Raw genomic sequence first — 13,748 nt, forward strand, 5'->3', positions numbered from 1 at the left:
CTGTCACCTATCTAACTAGCGCACGCGCCTAGGGTGGTATGCGCCGCCTTGAGCGGTGGCGCGCCATGTAGTGATCATTCTTGAAATCACCGGAGAGCGCAGCTGTGCCTATGGCGGGACCAATGAGAACTAGTGTACAGGCCACCGACAACGGACAAGGCGCGAGCGTAAGAAGCTTGGCGAGCAAGCACGTCAGGCAGTCAAAGCTGTCCGGAGCCCGTCACTGCTCGGCGTCCCTCATAGCCTTTGGCTTATTTGGTGGGAGAAATCTCATGAATCAGCCTTCCCCGTCGCGCATGCGCTGTGCTTAGAAGTGTAGCTAACATTGCAGCGGTTCCAATATATCAACACAAGGCCTGAACAGTGCGATAAAACCGGCAGCAGTTTTAGAGGGTCCTACATAGTCGCTGTGAAAAACATGTACAATTTGCGTGTCTGTATTGTACGTGTAACATGCAGAAGCAGCTCTTAGGGTGCTTATGAGTTTTGCGTATAAACAGAAAATACGTAACATTTTATTTGTAATGTTAACTGATATTGCATATCGACGTTTACTCAGCCATGTAGCGCGCCTTAATAAAGCTATTATAAAATCTTCTCGCAGCGTTTACGCGAAACATAGAACCATGGGGTTATTACGAGACAATTTTAGCGCTTGAAGTAGATACGTGAAAGAACGCTGGAGTGCAGGTACTGGGACCAGGCACACAGCCCGACATTCGCTTTTACGAGCCATTTTTAATGCACTTGAGACAGTAGACGACAGCGGCATGAACGGCTGCGACTTCGGTACGTACAGAAAACTGAAATTCTACACACCGTTTGGTGTGGTTCAACAGCAGACCCTCACGTTGTATTGTGCCGGTTCTTTCGTACTGACGCTTTCATTGCTGTGTGGGAATAGGAGCTAATTTTATCATACTGTACGTTGTTAAGAATTTCAAATAAATACAGAACGTGTAATGAAACGTGCGAGCTTTAACGAGGCCTTAAAGATAACAAGGCAGCATGTGTACGACATTGGTTCTAAGGAGTCATTTTGTACGCGTTATGTGATAGAACGGAACGAAACGTCACGAGAGCACGAGAGGGAACAGCCAATAAGCGAGCTGAGGGAATTCAGAAATGTTTTCAAGGCGTGAAGAAATACAGTATAATAACTGAACATCAATATTAGCAGGAATTGTTTTTCAAGGGTCGAAATTCAAGAGCGCGGTGACATTAACAATTTGTGCTGATTAGGCGCTAGGTGGTGTCGCAAGTTCACGAGTCGTCAACTTGCGACACCACCAAAAGAGCCTCGGCAGCAAAAGGAAAGAGGAATGCTGCAATCATAAAGCACAGAGCGTTGTAGGGATACAATAGGTACGAGGTGCTTCGAGGTCTGCTGAAAGGTGTAATGGTTCCGGGGCCCACTGGTGTGCATGAGGGCAGAGGTGCAATCGGGAATGGATATAAATCAAAGGACTGTGGGTCGCCTCGCGTTGGGTGCTCACGGGAAGACGACAAATGAGGCTGTAAAGGGCGATATGGGATCAGCAGGTTTTGAGGCGAGGGAGGCGCCGAGCAAAATAAGGTTCGAAGAAAGGCTAAGGAATATGAAGGAGAGTAAGTGGGCAGAGAAGGTGGTCCGTTATTTGTATAGGAAGAGCGTGGACACACAGTGGAGAAAATGAACTAGGAGGCTCACTAGTAAATATACGGCTGGTAGTGTAAGCAATATGTCAACAAAGAGCGTTAAGCGAAAAGTTAGAGAGGCGGAGAGGATTTCCTGGGCGACAGCTACGGAGAAAAAACCGGCTTTGAATAACCACCGAAAGGGCAAAAATGAAATAAGGAGGGAAGCATTTTAAGATAATTCAAGGGCAAACGCTTTACTGTATGAAGCGAGGTCGGGTTGCCTTAGAACGCGTACTTATAACGCGAGATTTTGTAAAGAACAATGCACATGCTGCGGAGAAGATAAGGAAACGTCGGAGCCTGTTCTTATTGAATGTGGAGATATCCACCCAGGTGTACGTTTGGGCACGAGCCTACATGAAGCCTTGGGTTTTAGGGACTACAGTGGAAAGCTGAACACACCCGCGATTGAAATAAGAGACTGTTAGAGTATTGGTGGCAGAAAATTAGAGAGAAAGGACAAAAAATAAATATTGGAAAAAAAATAAGGACAGTCTGCCGTAAAGGGCAGAGAACTGGGCTGATAATTTCCGTTTTTTTTTTCCTGTCGTAAGATCGACTTTATCGAAGTAGAGGCATTAGGCCACAAAAAAAAAAAGAAAAAGGAAAGTTTTTTTCGAGCCTGGTGGCACACTTTTCACCGCCCTGTTATGAAGGATACGCTCATAGAATCCATGCATCCATCCACGTGCCTTAGAACGCGTAGTTATAAAGCGCGATTGCGTATACGCTGTGAGGAAGCTAAGGAAACGACGGAGCATGTTCTGATTGAATGTGGAGATATCCACCCAGGTGTGTGTATGGGAACGAGCCTACGCAAAACCATGGGTTTTAGGGACAACCATGGTAAGCTGAACACTTTCGCAATAGAAATAACTAAGAGACTGTTAGTATTGGTGGCCATAGAAGGGTCTCTGCCGTAAGGGGCAGGGAGCTGGGATGTGAATGTTTTTTTATGGTAACATCGATTTAATCGAAGTTGACAAGGCATTGGACCAATTTCAAAAGAAGTGCTTTTTGTAGAGTGTGGTGGCGCACATGCCACCACGCTCGACAAAAAACGGCCCCGTTATAAAGGGGACGCTCATAGCATCCATCCATCCATCCATCCACACTGGGTGGTGGGGGGATGGTTGTGATTTCGCAAACTATTGGCGTGGGATTGGAGTAAGCCAAACATAAAGCAGGTTAATTCGATTCTCCGACCCTAGCGCTAACGTTTTGATTGAGTCCAAGTCGTACGGAGACCGCTATACATCCGTTCTATCGGACGGAACGGTGCCTCCGTCCGTGCTGTGATTCCTTGCAAAAATGCTTCACAGCACTGCCATTTCCGGTTGCTATTCCCACGTCTGACCACCAGACGAGCCTCGGCCAATCCCGTGCGGCTCCGTGTCGTCCTCTCGTTACGTTTCGTTCTGTTCAATTCTATCGCAGAACACGTACAAAAAAATGGAGGACGCTTGAGCTTCGCCTTCAAGGGCAGAACGCGATAGCGTAATCGGGACCTGTGCGCATCGCCTTCTCTGGCTTCGGTTTTCGGAGCATGCCTCAACCGTGCCGTGAGGAAACGACCGACTGTGCCCTTAACGTTGGCCGTTTCAAACTATCCCAGAAAGTCTACTGCAAATGCAGTTGTCCGCTACGCCATAATTATTTCTTTCGCGAATCGGTGAAGGGCCCACTACGCGTCTGTAAGGCAACACGCGAACCTACGCAGCTGCTCACTTTCTTCATGCTTTTGCGGCTGATGATTAAATATGTCTGAACATTTTGTAATGGGTGGGCCTTTAAAACACCCACTCGTAGCGCAATTCACATATTTTGAGGCTTGGCGAGATCCTACGCTTCTGCCACGCAATATTACATGCGTTAAGGAGACTCCTTCCACTACATGACATTCATATAGTGTTTTTTCCCAAGCTATTTCAAGCAATATCGTGGCTCTTTGGTAGAACACCTGCTTGCCACGCAGATGGCATGCGTTCGATTCTTACTCGAACTGAAGATTTTTGCTGTTTATTTTATGTGCATCTTCCTCAGTTTTTTGGTCACGGACGAGATGTTTTATCGCTCACGACCAACAACTCCGACGCCGACACAGGAATTCCTGCGAACCGAGCCGGTTAATGCTGTCGCGTTAAAATACCTCCCCTGGTGTGCGCTTTATGCGCTAAAGCGCACAATGTGGTATCACTCGTTGCTTTTCGCTCTTATAGGGCACTGCGGAGATACTTTTTACTTCCAAGTGGTGAATGGAAATGTGAAGTGATCGTCAGTCAGTGCTCACGTGATAGCCACTATATCTTCTTGCAATTCAATAAGCTATTTCTAAATATCGCTTGTTTCCAATATGAATAGAAATGCAATACGGAGAAGGAACTACCAATTCACATTGCTGGCTAAGGTGGAATCTCAACATTGTTTCCCCCTTTCACTCATTCCTTGCGCCGCGTTTTCTCGTGTTTCATTCTTCTTCGTCGTCGCCTAAAGCCCTCATGCATACTAAGCCATTGCCTTTTTTTTAATCTTTACACCAGCTCAGTATGCGCCCATTATGCATGCTTCACTAATCGCAGGTACCCATGGAATCACCCATACCCATGCTATCTATACTAGGATCAGAGCAACCGAACGCTTTTCCCGATACCTATCCGGGACAATTAAAGGCCTCTTGAGAAAAGTAAAAACGAAAAGTTGAGTTCCGAGTGCTTCCATTGTTTAGTACTATAATTGATATGAGAGCGCTTATTCAGAGCTTGTGCACGGAGTCGTAGCGGCCGGCGTAGTAGACAGGCTCTGCATGATTTAATGGCGTGCGCGCGGTCCCGAGGCTTAGTCGCGTTTGTGTGGAGCTAGGACCGGATTTCGCCTGGGACTCACTCGTCGAAATAATTGTATTAAGCAGATATCGCATAAACACATTAGAAATATGCCCTTGTCTGGTGCATTGAAGCACCAAGTGCAAGTCGTCAATATTCACGGCAGGATAGGTGGTCAGTATCCTGTTTAGGCGTTTCAAGGTGTTGAGGCTCACCGAGAACGTTGCCGATTCGGTCACCATGCCGAAGCATAGTCATCATAGAATAGCACCCACTACCACTTTTCCGGTTAGGTAATTGTAAGACACTATAGGTGCGACGGCCAGTGTTGCTTAGTTGCAGAATTTGTGACTCGCGAAGAATGAATTTTCAAATGTACATGGCGAAAGCCTGTAGGTTATGATATCGTTAACTTTTACTGGATCATGAAATACGCAGGCTTGGTAACTGATCAAGCGTTGTGAACATTTTATATTGCAGTTAACAAAATGGGTTTTAAATACAGAAACATGTCCCGGCATTTCAAGGTGAAGAAAAATGTGTGAATAACCTAATAATCTAATACGTAAAGTGTAATGGCGTGTTTGCAGTAGTATCTCGCTCTACACCATCTGGATTAGCATGCCTCGCCAAACATGCCCAGTCACCGTCGCTTCAAAAAACAAGAAAAAAAACCCTGCAACAACCACAACAGCGGCAACGTACGAGCGCGAACACATATTTAACTTAGCTTAAAATAAGGTAGGCTAAAAAAGACTGCGTCGAGGAGCCCACTTCTTTCTTAGGCACAACCTTGTGCACCCATAGAAAATATCAAATTGGAAAGGTTGACATTGTGATATTAAGGAAACAAATTGCATTGGACAAGCCTTATCAAGGAACACTTACATGCTTGCTCATGGTGCTTTGACGCAGTAGTGCCTTGCATCAGACTGACAATCTCAGAGCTTTACTATTCTCTTATTCCTGACTGTGAACTGCCAGTGCTGGCCCGTTCCGTGCCAAGGCAGAATAAGTTGTGCTGAACATTCCACAAATTGGAAGAGTTAATTGGGCGAATATATGCATGACAGGAAACTAGCAAAGCAGACGTACTATCGCGCTCAGTATGAGCTACATCACGCGAGCGCGTGGCCGAGTGCTTTGCAATGTTGTACAGTGGCGCTGTTCATGGCATATTTTCGAGTTATCGAGATGGAGTTTGGCTGTCCCTGCGTGCGCGCATGGCCCCCACTTGCTTGCTTTCACCCTCGAAGTTATTTTCGTAGCTGCTATCACCGCAGGGCAAAACGAGGGCGTGCGTGAAAGCAAATGGAGGCTATGCGCACTCGCACGGACAGCCAAACTCTCTCCCGATAACTCGAAAATATGCCATGATCGACGCCACTGTACAACCTTGCAGAGCGCTCGGCCACGCGCTCGCATGTTGCAGCTCATACTAAGCGCGGTAGTACCATTGCAGTGCCAGGCGATTGCGTCTCGACTGTTCCGGTCGTGAAATGTTGGCAGCCAAGTACCCGCTAGTGAGGAAAAGCTTGAAAGTGTAGGACTGCTTTCTGAGGGGTGCATTATAATGTTAACAATTTTTTTATGCCTAATGTGGTTTTCAGCGAAAAGATATTTTAACTATTACAACCGCCTTTATGTAGGCATTCATACACTACGCCTTTTGCCCCTTGTTTCGCTGCTCTCTTAGCGGCATATCTTTCAGTGCTGACCATCCAGTGCCTTGGTGTTGTTTGACAAGCTTGACCACGGCTGTTTGCTGTAAAAAACCGCAGTTGCTGTGCGTTTGGCACGAGGTGACGGGCCTGCATGTGGGCCACCTGTCGGTACTGATTTTCCTACTGCAATCGGGGGTGCTATCCGACCAGCGGCTTCGTGAAGGCCTCGCCTACCCGTATGCGGTCCTCAACACGTGATTCCAGCAGGCCAGGTGGGTTTTCATTAACAGAACCCCGGTTTTCAAGCTCTTTGTAGTCACCAAGGATCGATTACACTGCCATTGCTTACCCGTTTCGTGCCAAGGCAGAAATCATAAGCCGGGCTGAATACAAATGTCCACAAATAGGAAGATTTAATTGGGCGGATATGTACATGACTTGAAACTGGGAAAAGACACGTACCATTGCTATGTCAGCCGATTGTGTCTCGACTGTTGCTGTCGTCAACTGTTGGCAGACAAGTACCGCGCTAGTGAGGAAAAACTTGAGAGAAATTTTAGGACTGTTTTCTGAGAGGTGCATTATGTATACTGCTACAATTTTTTCATGCCCAATGTGGTTTTCAACGAGAAGATTCGCTGTTAACTATCGCGACCGCGTTTTTTAGTCAAGTCTCAAAACAAAGCTTGTTTGCTAGTAACAAAAAAAAACAAAGCATGTGCATTGTAGGCCTATGTAGGCGTTCGTTCACTACGCCTTTTGACCCTTGTTTCGCTGCTCTCTTAGGGACATATCTTTCAGTGCTGACCATCCAGTGCTTTGGTATTTACAAGCTTGACCACTGCTGTTTGCTTTAAAAAAAAGTCACAGGTTCGCCGCATGGGCGAAGCAATGAATGCGATAGCAAGGAACTAATGCTATACGAAGTGAGGCTCGCCAATGGATACTCTCAGTTTGAACAGCGCTTCTGTTGCAAAGGCGGCCGAAGCAGCGCAGGAAACTAGCGTGCTTCAAGTGTCGAGCTGTGACACTTGATAGTTCGCGCTCATCTTCTGTTTGTTCGTTTAGCGGCGTCCCTGAGCTCGAGTGACATTCGTACGCGCCGTAACATGAGCGCGGACATCACGGTGAAAGCGTGAAACATTCCTCTACCCCGCGCCACGAGAAAACCGCGCGAGCAGACAGCAGAAGGGCAAGCTTCTCCCATGCGCAAATATAAGAAGCGAGCGAGCTCGCCGACGACTTTTAAATGCGCCCGTCGGGCTCCTAGCGCCACCTCGCTGGTAATGAAGAAACGCTTATTATCGCCTTCTGTCTGAGTCCGTCCAGCGCTAAATGGTGTGTATATAACGCTCGCCGTTAGCTACGTGGAGGATCTGCGTTTCGTGGCGTAGTGGATAGCGCCGCTCGCTGCGGAGCAAGAAGTCCCTGGTTCGATTCCGCGCTTCGGAAGCATTGTTCTGAGTTATTTTTCTTTGGGGCCTTTATATATATATACATACTTATACATATACGGTGCATGACGGCGGCGACGGCGACGGCAAAATCCAGCCGAGACTGTCCATATAATTGCTATCGCAATAAAAACGCAGTTGCTGTGCGTGTGGCAGGAGGAGGTGACAGGCCTACAGGTGGGCCACCTGTCGGTACTGATTTTCCTACTGCCATCCGGGGTGCTATCCAACCACCGGCTTGGTGAAGGCCTCGCCTACCCGTATGCGACCCTCGACACCTGGTGCCACCAGGCCAGGTAGGTTTTCATTTACAGCAGTCTATTGGGAACGTCCTCGCAACTTTCGAACCTCGCTTTTCAAGCCCTTTGTAGTGACGAAGGATTGATTACATTGGTTATTCTTACTGGCGCACGTTGTCGAAGGTGGTAGCATAGCAGGTTACATAGGTAACACATTTAACAATTTCGTGGGTGAACTTGCGTCCAGCGGGCTGTCGTGGTGGTACAGTGGTTGTACGGTTCTCTACTGCTGACCGGGAAAATGCGGGTTTATCCCAGCCGCGGAGGTGGAATTTTGAGGGAGGCGAATTGCTAGAGGTCCATGTACTTACATTTAGGTGCATGTTAAAGAACACCAGATGGTCTAAATTTCCGGAACCTTCGACTACGGCTTGCCTCATAAGCATATCGTGGTTTTGGCACGTGAAACTCCGGGTATTAATAAAGGATTGCTTTATAGTGGAACGCTTTGTATTTCATACGTGTGTAAACTGCATACTTTCAACCGCAATCGCTTTAGCTGATGTCAATAATTCTGGAATGTACATGGCTATTCGCTTCCCGCATTCGTTGTGTTTCGAAGTGTCGAATACAATGGAAATGTTGCAATAACAGAAAGTGGGGGATCGTGCCGAACGATAGCACGCGCAAGTTTTATGCAGTCATGATCACTGTGAAAGATTTTAACAAGCGCGCGTCTCCATATTCTGCAGCATACACAAGCATGCTAGGGGACTTTTGATGCAGGGTATTAGTTGGAAATTGTGTAAGGTTTCATTTGTAACGATGTGTGCCCAACCATATGCCGCTTTTCATAGTTATTACAAATATGTCACCAGCGCTGTCACAAGTTATTTGCAGCGCGAGAAGTACATGCGTGAAAGAACGCGCAGGTTTCGCGACCAAGCACTACTTGCGAAAGCCGCTGAACACGGGATGCAGGGTAACTGCATCCCGTGTGGGTAAAGTGTTTATGCAAGGAAACAAGGGTCTCTCAGCAACTCAACCAGAATGAATCGGGTGTCGCAGGACTGCAAGGTGAAGAATGCGCCGGAATACGGATACGGGGCCAAGCCTACATTTTGCCCCATCCAATTGCGCTTGCTCTTTTGACGAGTCAGAGGTAAGTTCAAAACACTGCAATTTGACAGTTAGTTCACTTGGTGTCGGTCGTCAGCGTACTCTCACTTTGTACAGTGCCGGTTGCTTCGCGCTACCGCTTTCATTGTTACGTGTAAAGAGGAGTTGATTTTACAGTTCGTGCACAGCGTTACGAAAATCAACTAACTGCTGAAAAAAAGTGTAACTGAATGCGGCATTTAACGTACGATGTCTAACCTCACGTCAGTGCATGGTGTATCGAGAAAAACTGGCAAAAGTTCTCCTCAAGGGCCTGTGGCGTAAACAAGGTAGTTCACTACATGGCGCCGCCAAAGGAGATGGCAACAGATATCATCATCATACTTAGAGGAAGTTTATTAAAAATACGCGTTCCTGGGTTTGAAAATGATCCCCTGGAATATTTATAGGTAAGTTGGTCTTAGGTGACACACAGCCTGCGCAGCGCAGGCTTGGTCAGGGGGCCACAAACGAGGGGTACTCGAGATGCCGTTCTTATCATAGTGAGAGCTCCTTCTAAAGAGGGCGGCGAAAAGTAAGCGGTAACATGAGGACATAGAATTGCCCTTACCTTTGTATAGAGTTTCCTCCATTAGGGGTGAGACCAGGTAGTGGAGCCTGTCAGTGTTTCGCCAGAAAAGAGACCTGTAAGGCAGCGAACATATTCGGATTCTTCTGTTTAGTGAAGCATAAAGGGCGTTTTCATAAATTAATGCATAATGCTGAACATGTGGTAGTGGTGAGAGGACGCCCTTTAAGACGAGCTAAAGCGCGAATTGAAAACTCCGGCATTGGTAACTACAGCGTAGAAAACCGCCGTTTTTTGTTCATATCTATTTGCCACCATCATTATCAGGCCATTTTATCTCCACTGCAGGACGAAGGCCTCTCCTCATGCTCTCCTATTTACCATACCTTGTGCGAGCTTGTTGCATTTTATCTCTGCGAACTCCTACTCCATCTATCTCGCTGCTGCCCTCGGCTGAGTTTCCCGTTCGTTGGCAACCATTCCTTTGCTTTGACGCATGGTTGCCTATCCTACGCATTACGTTTCCGGCCCAGGCCTAATGCCAACTAGAATATCCACTACCCGTGTTTATTTTATTTATTTCACACTACTGCATGCCAGCATGACCCAGGCAGGAGTGGAATTACAAAGAACAGCACAGAAATAATTTATAACAATACCGGCACGACATGCAATACGTCAGTTTTGCTAGGACGATTTTTAACAAAGAAATGAAAAACAGCACCAAGAGTTTACAAACACTCGCACTACAAGTAGTATAACAGTTTCAGTGATACAATATTCAACACGACAAATGTTCTTCAAGGGCTTCATCAAAATTGTCTGCCTCGCAAATAAACTCGGGTAGACTGTTCCAGTTGTAGGGTGTGTTTGTGAGTGTTGCGCGTCGCTCTTTCTGTAGTGGGCTTTAAATATGAAGGTGCAGACATACTAAGCTTTCCGTTCAAAATGTTGCGCAAGAATTGGAGTCGACTGATTTTTATGCGGACAGGCAATGTGGCGATATCATGAGACTTGAAGAGTTGATTTGGTGAATCTAATCTTTTGTATTTATTAAAATAAATCTGATGGCTTTTCTGCAGCCGTTCTAGGTTCTGTATATCTTTTTTAGTGTATCCCATACAACGGATGCATACTCCAATTTAGATCTAATAGCATTATACCCTTGAAGTTTAACATTCACAGTTGCACCATATTGCACCAGTTGCGCCACGTACAGCACATCAAGCAGGCCTCATTGAGGCCTGCTTGATGTGCTGCACGTGGCGCTAGTCATCAGCTAAAGAAATAGCGATGTTAGAGTGCATCGAAGAAGCATCCTCTATGTAGGGCACTGGGCATATATGGGTTAAATTGTGGTGCAAATTATTTACTCCAGTTCTAGTCTAAGCGCTTCAACTAACTGTTTCACGCAGTCTTTCACGTTCCTTTTTTCTTTGCTGTCAGTGTGCATTTCGATACCCGTACTAATAGTTATGAAGGAAGATGGCTTCCTCCGGTGCTGGAATATCTGCGTCAAGCAGGACTGCAGGCATTTATTTCATCGCAGAGTGCAATTTGCTACGTTTGCCTTTCGAGAACTTTCTTGAATGTATAAAGGAGATATCAAAAGGCAGACAACGATACAAATTAGGTTCCTACATTAGTACAAATTGCATTCAAATTTATTTGCTCTGACAAACATGTCTGTCTCGCAGTCAGTCACATTAAACGTAAGAGTTTGCGCGTTTTCCACTCTGCTTAAGTGGCGTTATTCGGCAGCAGTCGTACTGACTGTATTGATGTGACTTTGATGCTCATGATGGTGTTTTGATTTATTCATGGTCTTGCCAATGTCACCAATAATTTCTGTGGTTTAACGTCCCAAAAGCACGATATGATTGAGGGACGCCGTCGTGGAGGCCTCTGGAAATTTCGACCACCTGGGCTTCCTTAACGTGCACCTCAAGCAAAGTACACGGGCCTCCAACATTTTCGCCTCCACCGAAAATGCAGCTGCCTTGGCCGTGATTCGATCCCGCGACCTTCGGGTCAGCAGTCCAGCGCCGCAACCACTAGACCACCGCGGCGGGGCAGCCAATGTCACCAGCATAGGTCCGCAGAAAAACTGGAGCTCACCCAGACTCACTGAAGAAATATTTTGCTCTTAAGGCTCTCCTGGACTCATACTCACCAAAATTGTTTGACCATGGTGTCGATCTACGAGGCGCCTTTTGATCTCGTACTTTCAAATAGGTGTTATCATTGGTTGCAATCCAGTAAGGACATTTTTATTGAAACACACGTCTGACACGAGATATTTTTATCAAAATCTTCCTGTGTAAGAGTGTGCGGAGGGAGGGGAGAGATCAAGGCGCTGCCTCATTACCTGCCAGGCAGCGCACGCTGCCGCCCACGCTCTCATTCCCCGGGCCACTGCCTCTCCCACCGATGGCCCTTCTGATTCACAAGAAAACTATCCTCAGTTTTTATTAAAGATGTAATAACTCATTATTGGCACTCCCTCCACCGCTTTCCTGCGTCCTGCATGAGTTTCAAGAAGGCGGGCGAGAGAATTCCCCGACTATTCACTAATGCGCTACTGTGCCCGGCAGTGCTCAAACATTTTGACTCTTCCGGCCTCTGCCAGTACTGCGAGGTGGCTTGACACCTGCCACATGGTATAGGCAGGCCAGCTCAATCCTTCTTTACCCCGCAGCCCCAACCCAACCCGAGAGGACTGGGAGGCGGCCCTGCTCGGCTGCTCCGCCCCCTCTCATAGCAATGCCTTGCTCTGCTCTGCTATGCTTTCCTCCTCTCTTATCTTTGCCCTCACCCGCTTCGCCAATTTCGTGGACGTTCCGCACGGCTGGAACTCAAGCGTCAACAGCTTGAGCGAACCACTATGGTAGACTAAGCACTTTTAAGGTGTTGATGCTCTCCGAGAACGGTGCCAATTCGCTGATTGTGTCGAATAATTTTCGTCGTACAACAGCGTCCCGCACCAGTTTTCCTGGTAGGTAATTCTAAGACCCCGTGTGGGCGTGACAGCCAGTGTTGCTTGGTGCCAGAGGCAGAATGGATTTTCAAATGTATATGGCGAAATCCTGTATGATATAAAATAACGTTAACTTTTACGTCATCATAAAATGGTCAGATTTGGTAACTGATCGAGCGTTGTGAACATTTTATATTGGAGTTGACAAAAGGGGTTATTGAAACTCGATGTTTTTATGATACGCAGACCTTTCAGGGTGCAGCGACATATACATGTTAATAACCGTATACTAATACGTAACGTTTAATTATGTATTTCCAGTAGCCACTCGCTTTACAATAGCAACAATCTTGGTCTTCTTCTAGATTAGCTGGCCTCGCGAATTATGCCCAGTCACCGTCGCTTTGCTATTCTGAAAGAGCGGCAGCGTACGAGTACGAGGTCATATCTAACTTCTTAAATAAGGTAAACTAAAGAAGCGTAATGGTTCGAGGGGCCCGCTTTGTTAGGCACAACCTTATGAAGCCATAGAAAACATTAGTGGCCATCATTCGCAGTTTTTATTGAAAGGTTGAAAGCCTGATGAGGAACATTCACATGCTTGCTTATATGGCTCGGACGCAGTAGTGTCTAGCATCAGATTGAAAAAGCCCAGATAGATTTACTATTCTATTAGTCTTTTGTGTGAAATGCAAAGCGCAAACATGCCACAGATTGCCCGTTTCGTGTCAAATCAGAATTAATAGGCCGTGCAGAAAAGACATGTCCATAAATGGGAAAACCTATTGGGTGGACGTATGCAGGACTTTAAAGAGAACTAGCAAAACAGGCTTCCTGGAATCCACCTTTTACGTTTTCCTGTGCTGCCCTCTGCCGTTTTGGTAGAATTTTGTTAGGGGCTTGTACAACTGGTATCGCCAGAACGATAGCCTTCGAGATCAAGAGGCGTTTCGCGACCGCTAGGGGAAGGGCGCGTGCGCTGTGGCATCGTGAAAAAGTCGGATTGGAGTGCCAGTTGTCGTTGTCTAGACAGTCGTCAGTTGTTGGTAGCCAAGTACCCGCTAGTAAGGAAAAGCTCGAGAATTTTTAAGGCCCAGAGGTACATATTACTATAACAGAATTAAATGTTGGGCTATTTGGCTGAGACACATTAGACATAAGTGGCTGAGATATAATAGCACAAGGGATGAAACGACGAACACAATGAAAGCGCTTGTCTTCGTCT

General features: G+C 46.6%; 1 protein-coding gene across 1 annotated transcript in view; it reads left to right on the plus strand.

Annotated features, from left to right (window-relative positions):
* The window catches only part of LOC119391022 (uncharacterized), a 253,828-nt gene that overhangs the window by 107,904 nt on the left and 132,176 nt on the right, over positions 1 to 13,748 (plus strand). Inside the window, exon 9 of the mRNA XM_049414494.1 lies at positions 7,759 to 7,916. The gene's annotated coding sequence lies outside the window, so the exon portion shown is untranslated. The remainder of the gene's footprint in view (positions 1 to 7,758; positions 7,917 to 13,748) is intronic.

The sequence above is a fragment of the Rhipicephalus sanguineus genome, chromosome 1 (assembly GCF_013339695.2).
Source record: "Rhipicephalus sanguineus isolate Rsan-2018 chromosome 1, BIME_Rsan_1.4, whole genome shotgun sequence".
NCBI classification, from domain to species: domain Eukaryota; kingdom Metazoa; phylum Arthropoda; class Arachnida; order Ixodida; family Ixodidae; genus Rhipicephalus; species Rhipicephalus sanguineus.